The 15988-nt window shown below is 43.3% G+C and overlaps 1 protein-coding gene across 7 annotated transcripts in view; it reads right to left on the bottom strand.

Annotated features, from left to right (window-relative positions):
* Positions 1-15988, bottom strand: part of ARHGAP26 (Rho GTPase activating protein 26) — a 422569-nt gene that overhangs the window by 380297 nt on the left and 26284 nt on the right. The window lies entirely within an intron of this gene.

Here is a 15988-nt window from a genome sequence, read left to right as displayed (position 1 = left end):
TTCAGCTCAGGTCATAATCTGATGGTTAGTGGGTTCGAGCCCCGAGTCGGGCTCTGTGCTGACAGCTCAAGGCCTGGAACCTGTTTTGGATTCTGTGCTCCCTCTCTCTCGCTCTCGCTCTCTCTCTCTCTGTGTGCCCCTCCCCAGCTTGTGCTCTTTCCCTTTTAAAGTAATAAACTTTAAAAATAAATAAAAATAAAACAGAGTGTCCTTTCAAAGGGAACAAGTACTCCCATTTAAATAAACATATTAGGTAAGCAACAGAATAGGTGTTATATCTAAGTGACAAAAAATCATGATGGAAATACGTGAGTAACTAAAGGCTGGGAAATATGGTTTCCTGGAACTTTCTAGGTTATCTGTGTCAAACGCCCCCATCCCTACAACTCATCCACCCACCCAACTATGCCACACCTATAAAGAAAGAATTTACATACACTAAATTTTAAGTTTTCCAGCAAAATCCCTTAATAAATGACTACACAATGAGAGAGACAGACAGACAGACGAGGGTAAGAGATTAAGAGAGACAAAGACAGAAAAGAAAGAGTGCGAACAGACGCACAGATACAAAAGGCATGTTCATTAATACGTGACGAAGTTAACAACAGGGCTTGACCTAGGGCTGAAGTCCTGCCCTCTGCCTGGAAAGAACTGTAACACAGAGCTCCCTTTGATACTACCCTAAATTCCACACTGATTCTTTAGGCTATTATTTTATGGCATGGTAGCTTAGCTCAGCCCTGTCCAAAGAACTGTACCGAGGTCTCTGGGACCTGTTCCAATAACAACACACAATGAGGCCTTCTCTCTCTGATAAAACCAGGAACCCCTCCCTCTGTGGTCTGCTCCCCTGCTCCTCCCAAACAAAAGTAAAGTCCCATTTTGAGAAGAATTCAGCCAGCCAAATGCTGCCTTCTCCCCTCACCTTCCCTGTTGGGGACGACTGAGTTTCAGGTTGGCTGTGGGTCTAAGGGTGAACTAAGCTCCAAAGACAGAACCTAGGCGTCTGGTCAACTCCAGGGGAGAGAAGGCCTTCATGGCCATAGAAGGAGAAGCTGAAAGGGAAGTAATGATACCAAACCTGTACCAATCCAATGTAAGCTCCATGAGAGCAGGGAATAGTCTTATTTATGCTGTATCCCCACAGCCAAATGTAGTGAGTGTCTTCTGCTCAGTAGGTGCAGAGTATCAGATAATGAATGAATGAATGAATGAATGAATGAATGAATAAACTAGTGAATGAGTAAATGAATGAATGGATACCTCCAGTCCATCTGGACTCATAAGAGAATGCAGCAAAATGAATGCTACCTTGACTTCCTCCAGCACATGCTCAGATGCCCCAACTTGTGTCTCGATCTCTAGCATCTGGAACAAGCAAGAGAAAACTGGTTCTGGGAATGATAATGACTTGCACCAACTAACTCAACCCCTCCTGAGAAGTTCAAAGCCCTCCATATTCTGGCTTCTCTCAAGGGTTTTTTGGTTGTTGTGTTTTTTGTTTGTTTTTACAGTATGTAAGTTTTTCCTTTCTTTTCCTCTTTTTCTTTTTGCTTATCTGAACCTTCTAATCATTCTACAATGAACGTAGACGACTTGCCTAATAAAAATGTCTAAAATAGACTGATAAAACACACAAATAGGACCATTCAAAAAGGACCCTGAAAGCACATACCTTATCGAGTTCCATTTTAACATGTCTAGAGTACAAAGTTTAACACTGCCATTTCACAAAATTATATTCAACAAAGTCCTTTGAAAAGTTGTAAATTTCTGATAGAAGTCAAGGCTCAGGGCTTAAAATCACAATACCCAGTCATACAGGCACTTATCTTACAAAAGGGCCAACTAACTGATGGGCAAGGTGCCAGAGAATTAGACAAGTACAAGGACACAAGCTCAGTAAGTCATGTGCCAAATACGGATAAGACACACGTTCTGAGTTCATCCATGGTAAGAAAAACTGCTCTACAACTCTCTTCCAGTGGCAGAAACTTCCAGCAGCGCATAGGAGCCAGAGTACCTCTGCAGTGATAGAAGAACTTTTCTTTTGTCATGGGGCTGGTTGGTCCATCTTGGAGGTCCCACACAAATGGACCACACTTGATGCAGCTCAACTACCAGCTGAGAAGGGTCTCTGTATCTGCCCAGTCTTCGGATCTCATTGTTAAGGGTCAATCTGTTCCACACAGTGGTAACAAAGAAATGAGCTAACAATCAAAAGACCTGAGTTCTAGGTCTGATTCTAGCCAGACCCTGCACAACTCAACCAATGCATGCCTTCACGACTCCATTTTACCAAAACTTGGTAACATCAGCCGTATTTCACCATTTCTTGAGGATAAAACTAACACAAATGTTACAATGGGGTGGGAAGGGGATGATGTAAGGTAAGAAAAGGGAAGAGAGAGAACTATTTCAGTAACAGTGAGCAAAATCTGATACTAGTTAAATGAATGGGATTTCACCACCTCAAACTATAGCATTTAACACACCTAAGTGATGTAACTGTTGTTCAGTCCAATGTTGTCCTAAAATACATTCCTAGGGGCATCTGTGTGGCTCAGTTGGCACAGCATTTGACTACTGATTTCAGTTCAGGTCATGATCCCAGGGTCCTGAGATTGAGCCTCCTGCATATGCGTGCACTCTCTCTCTCTCTCCTTTGCCCTCCCCCCCCCCCCCACTCATGTTCTCTCTCACTAAAAAAATGAATAGAGGCCCCTGTGTGACTCAGTCAGTTAACATTCCGACTTCAGCTCAGGTCATGATCCCACAGTTCCTGGGTTCGAGCCCTGTGTCAGGCTCTGAGCTGTCAGCACACAGCCTGAAGCCTGCTTCAGATTCTGTGTCTCCCTCTCTCTCTGGCCCTCCCCACTTGCACTTTGTCTCTCTCTTAAAAATAAACGTTAAAAACAAATAAGTAAAAAGATTAAAATACATTCCTAAAGACAGAAGAGAAATGAAAAGACAGAAGAGAAATGAAAAGAACCTTCAAATTCCTCATATCCTGTCCACCTTCTTCACTAGAAAATGGCAAAGCATTTAAACTATGGCCTGTGAGAACTGCGCGAAGGTAATATATAAATGGCCGCCATTTCCGAAGGGCAAGCAAGGGGGCAGCCACCTGCACAAGACCCAACAGAACCTTCGAGCTCACAGACACCCACAAGCAGCAGGACTGGGGCTCACATCCTGCCCTCAGCCCCAGGAGCCAGGGGTTGCAACTTGGGTGTGAACTTGAACATTCTGGGGATGTATCAACAAAAAGGGTGAGGAGGTCAGTCAGGGCAAAGACTTCCCAAGGCTGAATCAATAGAGCCGTCTGTAGACAGAGGGGCAGCAAATAAAGCATGTTAGACACACCAGCGCCGTGTGGAATGCCTCAGGGAGGCCTCGTGAAGCACGGCCCATAGAATCCGTCCGCAACTTCCTTTCCACATACAAGACCCCCTCAGTGAAGGTGGATCCAATGTGCTTGGCCTCTGGAAATGAAATCTGGGGTAGAAACGGAACTGAGAGGCTCAGATTTTGAAGACAACAGGCTGAGTTTGAATGCTGGCTTGTCCCCTTACTAGCAGTGAGCTCTGAGTCTCTCATCCAGTGGCAAGTTAAGTGAACAAGTTGCTAAACATTCCTGACCCTAAACTGCTTCACACCAAAATGGAATAACCGTATCTCTCCAACACAACTGCTGCTAGGATCAAATTACATCATGCCTGAAAGCACTTGGCACAATGTTCGGCTCAATGCACTGCACTCCTATTAATGTCTTGCTCGGCATCATCACTACTGTTACTACTAATTGGCAAAATGGCTATGTGTACTTCAAGATCGTATTACAGAAAACCTCTGCTTCCTAACCCCAAGCTACACAACAGGCACGCTAGAGCAGGACTGAGGGCTCCCTCCACCCTCAGGACCTGGTGCTGGCCTGCCCCACACCTCTCACCATAGCACTGTGTGCAGAGCCTCAGGCCTGTGCAGAGCATCCGAAGCAAACGACCACTTACCTTGAAGAGCATTTCATGGGTTCGAGTCCTGCATGGGGCTCTGCACTGGCAGCAAAGAGCCTACGTGAGGTTCTCTGTCTCCCTCTCTCTGCCCATCCCCCACTTGCACTGTCTGTCTCAAAATAAATACTCTTCCTCACACTACCAAAGCAACCAAAAATGGCAAGTGCCCATTGGCTGCATATATTTACACAGAGGCAGATGTCTGAGTAACGGGGTGGTGTGCTTGTGATAGTCTTTTCTTGGTTTTACTAACCTTATATGTTGATCTCATCCAGGCATCACTGCAGTTGCCTACATCTCTGTTAAGAAAACCAGGAAGAAGACAAAATACAACGGCCACCAAGGATTCCAAAAGCCTCCTTCCCAAAATGTTCTCTGGAACAGTGGTTCCCAGATTTGGGAATCTAAACAACCAACTTAAACTAAACACAGACATAGACACACACACAGACAGACACACATGCACATGCACACTAGGTTGCCAATACTTTTACTCTGGCAAGCACAGCCATTTAAAAAATTCATTTCACTACATTTAATATAAAAAGAACAGTCTTACCTATTCCAAAATAGTAAGAAAGATACACTCTCAGAATAAGACACAGACCGCTACATAGATAAATTTAGCTTTATGAAAAACTCATTATTTATACTGTCCGTGTTTTTTGTCAGCAGAAACTGGGACTCAGCATTTGAGAACTGATGCTCCAGAAGGAGGCATGGCTACTTTCTTGAAGACCATGAAATGGCATTCTAATGCCTGTGTCCACGAGCCACAATGCAAAGAGAAGCTTCTTGACCACGCTGCCAAATAAAAAGAGAAGCAGCATCAGCCTTCCCAGTCATCAGGATCCCTCTGGTTAACTCCAGATACTCTTCTTCACTTGTCGAATTTAAAATCTGCCTAGCTCACCTTTCTGGGTTCTGGTACTTGAACTCCAGGTCACCACTGTTGAGCTGACTAACCCAAACCTCATTTCCACGTTTGACTCTTTGTACAAACCCATTTTTCACTCTCCTCCCTCAAAAATCTGCTCAGGTTAAAAATAATTTTGCCATAAATTTGCCATGACCCCACAACTTCACTCGTAATTACCTAAGAGAAATGAAAATATACATCCACACAAAAGCTTGTATAGAATATTTGTATTATTGATGTACGTAAGAGCCAAAAAGCAGAAATGACTCAAATATCTATTAACTGGTAAAGAGAAACACAAAATGTAGTGTAACTATGCTGAGTGGAATACCACTTAGTAACAGAAAGGAATCAACTTGGGACACATGCTACAATATGGATGAACCTGAAAAATACTAGCTAAGTCAAAGAAGCCAGACAGAGAAGACCACATATTGTATAACTGCATTTCTAGGAAATGTCAGAAATGGCCAGCGTGCAGGAAAACATCAATAGTTGCCTAGGATTGAGGGAAAGATTGACTACAAATGGGCAGGAGAAAATTTTTCATAATAAAAAGTTTAAAAAAAACAGCTAAAAGTTATGCTTACTATGATGGTTGGCAGAATTCAGTGAGCTTCTATTCAATGAGTGAGCCACTGAGTGAGTGGGTGAGTGAACAAGTCAATAAATGAAAACTAATTTCCCAGAAGCCTCTCTGATAAGCCTTAACTAGGTCCACATATTTCATTCACCCCGGTCAGCTTCCACAAGTTATGTGTAATACACAAGTCACATGTAACAACAGTGAATTGTGTTGTGTGTATGTTCATACATATATATACCACCTAACTCTTTGGATTAGGTTGAACTCCATATGCAATTGTCTTTTTGTAGGTCAAAAATAGTAAAATATTGGTAATTTAATGTGATTCACCTATACATGCAAATTTTTATTTTTTTAATTTTTTTTTATTTATTTTTGAGACAGAGAGAGATAGAGCATGAACAGGGGAGGGTCAGAGAGAGAGGGAGACACAGAATCTGAAGCAGGATCCAGGCTCTGAGCTATCAGCACAGAGCCCGATGCGGGGCTCGAACTCACAGACCATGAGATCATGACCTGAGCTGAAGTCGGACGCTCAACCGACTGAGCCACCCAGGCACCCCTACATGCAATTTTTAATGCAAGAGACAAGACAAAACAGGCTTTTGACAGAGAGAGAGTGCACATGGATGAGCAAGGGAGAGAGAATCCCTCAAGGTGGAGGCGGGGGGGGGGGGGGGGGGGGGGGGGGGGGGGGGGCGGGAATGCAAGCAAGCGAGAGAGTGCACAGAGCCCATAGCAGGGCTCGAGCTCACAAACTGCAAGATCATGAACTGAGCCAAAGTTGGATGCTTAACCAACTGAGCCATACCAACCTGGGTGTGGCTCTACAGTCCAACCCATTATTCTAAGCTTCAATTTCCTAATGTGGAAATGGGAATAATCATGGGATCTTGCTCACGGAGCTGCTATGAGGACTACTATAACAATGCATAGAAAGCACCTGCCAGTGTTGAAGCAAAGACACAAAGGAAGCATTCAGTAAATTATTGCAATTATTGATACATGCTGATCCTATCTCTCTCTGAAATTATACATGCCTCAAGTATAGAGGAGCAGCATTTTCATTTCTTTAGTGTTCATTTGTTCCCCAGACCTGCACACAAGGGATGTTCACCACTGGAATCCTGCACAGGTGAGGCTTCCAAATATACTGAAGCCTGAGACCACAGTTCCCTGGATGCCACAGAGTCCCTGTCTGTGGAGCCCCAATGTGAAAAACAAAGATCACAGCCAGACTCTTAGTTATGATTCCATTCCCAGCATCCTCCTCAGCAGAAACCCAGCAATACTACAAAGTAGAGGAGGTGCCATCAGAGAGATTTCCTTCTGGCATATTTCTCAACAAAGATGTTTGGCTGCTATGCAACCAGTGTTTTACTGCATGATGGGGCTACTCACAGAAGGCCAGGATTCTCCTAGCAACAGCAAAGGATGGGGCTACTGGGGATATGCAAATAAAATCATATCCCTACATGCTATTACAAATTCCTTCCCTCGTTTGTAGCCATCATAAAGGTAGCCAAAAGATTCCAAACAGGAAACAATGGGATCATACAGGGGTTGCCAGAATTCACAAATAAAAATATAAAACAACCAGTTGAGGTTAAGGTAACCAACAAATATTTGGGGACTGACTTACCCTACCAAATTTTTGTTCTTTATCTGGAATTCAAATTTAACTGGGCCTCCTGTATTTTATCTGGTAACTCTAGATTAAATTGGTACCACAGATAACTCTTTAACTTCCCTAATATAAAACAGGGCATTTTCAATTCAATTAACTATTCTTTAACCACACACACACACAATGTAGGCCAGAAAGTGAAGTCTCCCAAATTCAATGAGAACCTGTATATAAAAGCTGGTTTAAGCTGTATATATAAGCTGGCTATACTAGCCACCATTTCCTGAAAGGTTGTGCCAGCACTTGCTAAATAAGCACTTTACATGCTCTGTAAGCTCAATGAATCCTCAAATGAGCCCTATGAAGTAGGCCCACTTACTATTACCTTTATGTTACAGGTGAGGGACTGGGACTAAGGAAAGGTAGAGTCAAACTCAAGTTTAGGTCTCCCAATTTGAACCAATTAGAAGTCTAAGGGCCTTTCACTAGAGTCCTAGACTCAGTCTACTGTCTATCCAGGTGTCCCTGAGCTAATTCCAAATTTCCAATGCCTTGGCATGTGAATTACATCTCAATAAAGTTGTCAAAAAACGTTTTTTCAATGTCTACTTCTCTTTAATAAAACTGTGAAACTTCAGTCCACAAAACACCTAAAGCCCCTTCAGTTGATGACGAAAATTCCTTTTTCTGTCTTCCATCCTGCTCTAGACCTCAGCAATTTCACTTCTCATGAGGCTTTCTACTAAAACTAAGGACAAAAAAAAACAAAAGGTGACCAGACTTTAGATGACTTAAATCCTGCTATCTGGGTAGACCTCTACTAAAGGACGCTCTGAAAACAAGGCTAGAAAAACCAAAGGAGATCCGAAAAATGTCAACTTCGATACATCCATTTATGTATCCTTCATCACCAATGATAATGGGCCTGGGCTACAACTGAGAAAATTAGTCATTTCTGTAAAAAAAAAAAAAAAAAAAAAAAAAAAAAAAAAAAAAAAAAAAAAGGAAATTCCCTGGACCTTTGTTGTGAGCAAAAGCCTCATTCCTATAGACAATAACACAGTACAGTTTTTCTCAATGCCCATCACCTCTGGGGCTGCCAGGGATTGAAGAAAGGAAGGATCCTCTTTGGTTTTCTTTTTTTCAGTCCAGTTTTATCCACTTTCCACAAGGTGACTAAATCTAATCTATATCCATTCATCTCACCAGAGAGAAGATAAATGGTTATACAGATACTCTAGCCAATGGCTGGCCTTACAGATGAAGAGGAATGGCGTGAAGTGAATTCATTTTTATTTTTTTAATGTTTATTTGTTTTTGAGAGTGAGAGACAGAGTGCAAATGGGGGAGGGGCAGAGAGACAGACAGACAGACGCCAAAACAGGCTCCAGGCTCTGAGCTGTCAGCACAGAGTATGACATAGGGCTCGAACCCATGAACCGTGAGATTATGACTTGAGCCGAAGTCAGATGCTTAAGTGACTGAGCCACCCAGGCACCCCGAATTCATTTTTAAATAATGCAGTGTTTCCCTGAGAGGTTGAGCTACTCTAACCCCAAGAGTTCAGGATAAGGTATTTTCATCCTTCTCTGTAAGGAAAACAGATGGATACAGTGACATTCTTCAAACAAAAGAGTAGCCAAAAGCAGGGGGAAATCTTCATCGTATTTGCTTTTGGAAGGCAATATATCTCCTTGGTAACAGTTCTAAAAAAGAAAGGGCACGGGAGACCCTGTACTGAATCTTACACCTTAGCAGGCAGCCTAGAAAATATGCCTATGATTCAAGCAAGGTACCCATTCCTTTCTTTCAATGGGATGCTTAGGTTTTTTGTTTTGCGTTTACTGATTTTAACAAAAAAAGGCACGTATTATCTTTCCAAATGGATCTCGTCCCTTTCCTCACCTATAAAATGGAGATGTTGCCGATAGTGATACTATCACTACCTTATGAGGCTGTTTTGAGGATTCAGTGAGATTGTGTACAGGATTTTAAAGAAGGTCTGGCCCATAGGGCGTCATCAGCAGATATTAATTATGACCATCACTATTCCCTAGGGCAGCATTAGAAGCACAGGTATAGCTTCAAGATGATAGGAAGCAGAACTGGATGATATGCAAAACACAATTCAAAAGGTTTCTACAGAAATTCCACAGCTCAAATCCAAAGGAAACAATCAAAGCTAGGTCCAGAAAACTCTTTATGAAATTAAAAAAAAAAAAAAAAAAAAAAGGGCAATCAGCCTTGTGCCCCAGCAAACTAAACCACACAGCCAGCCACCCATCTTGTCATCAAAAATGCCTCACACAGGAAGCAGCACCTAGAGTGAGCTGATGACTGTATTCTACACACAAACACACACTCTCCACCCAGAGTCCCATCAGAGACCTGATGGTCCTCAACAAGGAGGATCGGGAGCCATACGAGTTGGAGGTCTGGACACTTGCTTAGACGGGAACAAGAAATGAACCTGGCATCATCTTCATCCCTCTCTACCACAGCCCCCACTTTCCTACTACCCGGATGCTAAGCCCTTCCCACTTGCAAACAGATACCATACAACTAGGAAAGTCAAAGCACATGAGAACACAACGCTGGGTCCCTGAGAAGACTCATGGAAATCTGGGATACTACTAAGCTAACATCAAAAGCAAGTCTAGAAATGAAACCCAAATGAGGAGGAGGAGGGGGAAGAAGAGGAGGAGGGGGAAGAAGAGGAGGAGGAAGTAGAAGGGAGGAGAAGGGGGGGGAGGGGGAGGTGGGGGAGGTGGGGGAGGTGGGGGAGGAGGAGGAGGAGGGGGAGGAGGGGGAGGAGGGGGAGGAGGGGGAGGAGGGGGAGGAGGGGGAGGAGGGGGAGGAGGGGGAGGAGGGGGAGGAGAAAAAGAAAAAAGAAAAAGAGGTTGGCCCTCTGATGGCAGTTTAATGGAAGAGAAGCCCAAAATAAAGAGAGTGGTAGGGAGGGAACTCCAATGAGTCACAGAGAACAGATGTGAATAATCTGTGTGGACTTCCCAGCTCTGCACCCCAACCTTCAAGTCAGGATCAATGCATTGATCATTCATCCACTTAGTCAGGATTTTTTATAGTTATTTATTCTGAAGTCAGTACTCTCTGGATTACTGTAGCAAACAATGGGAAGATAGGCATGGACCCTCTCAGAACTCGCATTTAAGGATAAGAGGAAAATAACAAGGTACCACCTTCAGATGTGCCCCAATGGACCAAGCCATTTAACACTGCACATCCCACTGCATCAAGCCAGTGAATCGAGCAAGTGAATAAGCAGCCATGAGGCCAATTACAAATGTGCTCCTGTGGCTCATGTCACTCCCTACAGCTCAGGGAACAAATCCTGCTGAAGAATTCACAGGTACAAACATTGTCAGTCTCAAAGTATCACTGCCTTGACTGCTGAAAGATGGGGGGAGGTGTGTCTGCCCAACATATCACAAATTAAGACATTTCTCCTTAACCATTTGCAGAGTGGCTACTATGTGCCAGTCACTACACAGAGAATTTAGGACATAACCACAGACCCATGGAGATTAGAATTTAAGTGGACCTTACCATCTAAGTTGTAGTAAGTTATGAGAAGGTTCAAAAATGCAGAGGACAAACTTCCAAAGTGGGGGTGGATACAAAAGGTACCATTAAAATATGCCTCTAAAAAACCCACAGACGTTACTTTTGACAGTACTCACTGCTCAAAAAGTAACATAGCGGGAAAGATGTCTAAATTAGTGAGGTGTGTTAGATTTTCTGCCAAACATATTCAGGGCATCTCTTCAAGGCATTCCAGTTTGTGAAGAGATAGCATCACTTAAACAGGGCTGTTCGTACACCCAGGAAGCTGTCAGAGGCTACTGGACTTCAAGAAGCAAATGTACACCAGCAATGGGTAAAGAGGCCTGGGTTGTAATCAGACCTGGATTTATTTTCTCCTCCAGCCCTGAACTAGCCAATTCTTTCCTTTGGGGTTTAGTTTCTGCTTTTATAAAACAGCAAGAGCAAAAGAAAAAAGGAGAAGCATGGGGGCAGGGAGAGGGACACGTGACCATTCACCAAGTATGTACACATGAAACAGCAGCCTCCAAACCCAGCTTCAGATGACATGAGTCGTTCCTGGCGGAAACACTTTGCCCATCCCCTTCCTCCTCCACACCATCAAGTATGCTTTCACCATCACCACCCTTCCAAGCAGAGTAGCTTTTGAAAGGCACCTCTTGGGCAATCTACAACTTCCTAATATTATGCACAACGTTCCACTTGAGGGAACAATTAGAAAATAATATCCAGGAAGACACCAACCAAACCCCGTTTCCTTGATGCCTGGCCCCAGCTATGTGTCAGAGAGGCTGGCAATGGCCAAAGAGGCAACGGCAAAAGGTCACTAGACTGGGAAGTCAGGGCAGCTTCCAGAGGAATTAACACTTGAGCTGAGATTGGAAGGAGGAATAGCTAGGGGAAGAAGGTGGGCGAGCACTGCATCAGAGGAACTGTGTGCGTCAAAGCTCTAAGGTGGGAGGCACAGGACCAACATAGGGACAGAAAAGGGGCCTGATGGCTGGAAAATCCAAAGATGGTGCAAGACGAGACTGGAAAAGCAAATGGGCCAGACTATTATACATGGGTACAATGGGGGGGTGGGGTGGGCAGGAGGGGTTTTAAGCAGTAAGGTGACAAGATCACATTTTGATTTTGAAAAGACCACACTGGCTGCAGAGGTATCTGAGATGCCAAGAAAGAGAAAGGCTGGGGCAGAGAGGAAAGGAAGAAGGGTCAGGTGAAGGGAAAGGCAGGTCTAGCACATGCAACTCAGCAGCATCAATATCACTGGGGAGCTTGTAAGAAATGCAGTTTCAAGCCCCACCTAAGAATCTGTATTTTAACAAGGTCCCCAGGTAATGTGGATGCACATTAAAGTCTGCAAAGCAGATTCAATGCAGAGTGGTAACTAGTCTTTGGATATTAGCTATTATACCAAGTAAGTTTTTCATTTTCAAACCTAGCTTCAAACACAATCTGTAACGAAGCTGCAAACCCGAAATACCTACCTTAAAGTTAAAATAAAGATAATCACAGATGAGGTTTGCTATGAAAGCGATCTTCCTAAACTACCCAGGAGAGGAATCACCATCTTCCTACTCCTTGACCTTGCTAACTCTACACAAAGAGCAACCACACAGGGTGACTGTTCCTATGATAAAAAGAAGGAACCTGTAATCACCCCAAAAGCATCCCATCATCTACTAAACAGAATCTAAGCCTCTGCCAAAACCTCCAGAAGCATCCATGAGTCAGTCACCTTGGAGGGACTGCCTCTCAACATTCAATGTAACTATTCACCTTGCCACCTGCTCAAAAAATGAACGAAGCCACTTGCAATGTTCATGAGTCTTGAGGACCACCATTCTAATTATAAAAACACTTGTTGGCTCAATACTGCTTTTCTGTGACGCCTAAAGTAAGTCCTTTAATCATTATGTGTCCCAGCTTTTCCCCATGTACAAACCAGGAACCCTAGCATTTATCCCTTCCCCACCAAGTATGCTTTAGGGATTAGGGAAATAATGCTTTCAATGCTATTCAAGGTAGATGTGTGCTGTTGAGTTCATAAAGCTTTTATTGTGTCACTATACTACTCAAAACACTTACAATAAAAAAAAAAAAAAAAAAAGCCTTACAGTGGCTTCCCAGTATCCACAAAGAAGACAGACTCTTCACAATGGCACCCAAGCCTTCCATGATCTAATCCCAAAAGCCCTGGCCTTCTTACTACATAGATACTCCAGCCAACCCAGACGAGCCACACCTCTCAGGCCAACCTGGCCCTTTTCAGTCTCCACACTTCAGCTGGTGAAAGTCCCAGTGAACTGGGACCCTGTTGCCAATCCTTCCCTAAGTCCAGACCCATTATGTGTTGAGGCCAAAAGTATGAGTAGGCGTTAGCCAAACACAGGGGCATGGGGAAGGCACCAGGAACACCAAGTAGAAGGAACAGTAATAGGAGACTGAAGATGGGAAACCCATCATCCATTCATGAATCAGAAACAAATCCGAAGGAATGGAGCAAGCAGTCAGGGTCAGAGTATGCAGAGCTCAGAAAGCCTTATCAAGGCATCAGGACTTTATTCTAAAGGGGCTAATGGAAATGTTCTTGAAAGCAACCATATTAGAATAGTTGAGAACTGTTTTAGTGAAGGCAGAGGGTGCCTCTGAAAACTTTTTTTGAAACTCTCTTTCAATCTACTTTGCCCACCAATGAAATTCAAACTTTTTAGGAAATATCTGTGGCAATTTTAATAGCAGCACATCGTTTCTTTTAACCAGAGATTATAATCACAGAACTACAGACCTAGTAGGAACTTTAGCAATCATTTACTCTAACCCCTTATTTTAAAGATAAGAAAACTACAGTGCTCAGAGATTAAATGATTTGCTCAAAGACAGAGGCAATTTGTGGCAGAGTCAATATTCAAACCCAAGTCTCATGACTTCTAGGCCAGAGAGAATAGGATGTAGTAAACGTTCCAATATAGGAACCAAAGCACGCATGCATTCATTCAACAAATATTTATTTATGCACCAGATGCCATTCTAGGCAGTGGAAATACAGAAGTGAGCAAAGACAAATACTTTGCCCTTATAGAGTTTTCATTCTAGCAAGGAGAGAAAGACAAAAAAAAAAAAAAAAACCCACAATAAACACATTACATAGTAAGTTAGAATGAGAAAAGTACTACAGATAAAAGCAGAATGATCAAGTGGGATGGGAGAAGGACTGTCAGGGGAAATCTCACTTGAAAGAGACAATGGAGCAAGACCCAAACAAGGTACCTGGCAAGGAGGATACCTACCAAGCATCAGAGGTGATGGAATTTCTATCCCTTCCATCATAATTTACCTGTACAAACTGTAGGTAGCAGGGCGAAGATCTGGGGGAGAAATTCAGCCCTCTTCCAAACTTTTCCATCTATCCGCCAAGCTCAACAAACAAAAATCCACAATTCTAACATTTTTTTCTGATAAAACAGGAAAAAACAATTCTTCTTCTGGCTTTAATAAGAGGTCTTGATAGGCTGATAAATTGGAATGTAGTGAAAAAGTGGATATGGAGGGAATTTCAGGCTGGAAGCAAAACAAATACATATTCTGCATTTTGATAATGAACCAAGCCAATTTATTTCGGTTACTGCCAAATATGGATTAAAATGTGGGTCACTTCCTGAACACACCAGAAATGAAACTGAGATTGGCATCAACTTCCCAAAACCTGATGAATTGTAGCCTGAAACAAAGAAAAAGAAGGCATCAAAAAAGGAAGAACAATGTAAATCACAAAGACTCTTGGAGCTCAGCCCCACCTTCCCCACCCAGAAAATGCTCTGCAGTGGTCACGGGTCAACGTTTTGATTCCAAAGAGCCAATACTTTCTCAGCAATCCTTGTAATAACCCAATGAGGGGAGTATGTTGATCGGACTCACTCTACAGAACAGAAAACTGGTAGAAAGGAGTCTCTGAGAGGTGAAAATGCCCACACAGTTCACAGGCAACACAGACAAGACTGGAACATAGGATTATCTGACTCCAGAACCCACACTGGGGGCTCAGCAAAATGCGACCCTTGGTTTCTTTTTGAATGACCTATGAGCTAAGAATGGTTTTTACGTTATTCACGGGTTGTAAAAACAAAGGCAAAAAAATAGCATCTGTAACACAGACCCTCTGCGGCCTGCGCCCTAAAATATTTACCGTCTGGCCCTTGAAAGAAGTTGTTTTCCAACACCTGTAGTCTAATCTGCTCTACTAGACATGGGCAGATGCAAAACAAGTTCCAATGGATGTACTGTTTCCCAGACCCTAAGTATCATAAGGTGAAAGAGTCAGGCTGTGGAAAACGGAGAACTAGCTTTCATACTGGCTGGGCTGTAAGACAAGCAGGCATCAGCTGGGAGTTACAGACTTGCTGTATTACTCAACAGTTCTCATACGTTGTTCTGCATTTATTTGTTTAATCTGACCCAGCAGGGGTAGTCCCCCTCTCACCCTGACACCCGCCTAACACCCCATCCCTCACTAGGCACTTGGCTCCCAAACACTATTCTCAGGCTGCCCCCAGAATGCCCAATCCTAGTGGGCCCCAAAGCTTCAAAACTATCCCTTGTTTCAGCATCTCCAAATGTGAATTTCCAAGGTAACTTTATTTAAACATACCCTTAAAAAAAAAAAGGCAAAAAAAATTAACAAAAACCCACAACAAACTGTGACAGCCCAAGTTAACTTATCCAAATGTGGAGAAGAACCAGGAGCTATTTGGGAGGCAGAGCCCTTTTTCTTCCCTGGATGACCCTGTTCAATTTGCTTAAGTCAATGTGGAGGAATTTTGTTGCCTTGGCCGCCTGGCAGCTATCCCCCCTTCTTCTGTATTTATAGCACCCTAATATTCCTCTGGGAAAGCATCCTTCCGTGACTTTTGGAACATTTATTTCATATGCTGTTGTTGACTCCACTCTGGGTTCAGGCCAGGCAAGCTGCAAGGATTATCTCAAGGACGAGCATGTGACTCAAAAAAAAGCCAATGAGAACCATGCTCAGGGCTTCACTTCAAACTCTTGGCCCCAAGTCATCTTACCAACCACAGGGAAGAGGCTGTCTGAGAATGGCACCAGCTTAAAGCAGAGCAGAGTGAAGAGAGGTGGGAAGACCTCCCTGTACAGGGAGGACCTGCAGACATTGTGTGAGCCACGGGACTCAGACCAGCCTGAAGTCAGAGCATCCCTTGGGCTTTCTTGCTACCTATCAAAATAAATTCCCTATCTGTGTAAGCAGCTTAGAC

The sequence above is a fragment of the Panthera leo genome, chromosome A1 (assembly GCF_018350215.1).
Source record: "Panthera leo isolate Ple1 chromosome A1, P.leo_Ple1_pat1.1, whole genome shotgun sequence".
NCBI classification, from domain to species: Eukaryota; Metazoa; Chordata; class Mammalia; order Carnivora; family Felidae; genus Panthera; species Panthera leo.
The sequence above is the reverse complement of the archived record's forward strand: the minus strand, read 5'-3'. Positions and strand labels throughout refer to the sequence as shown.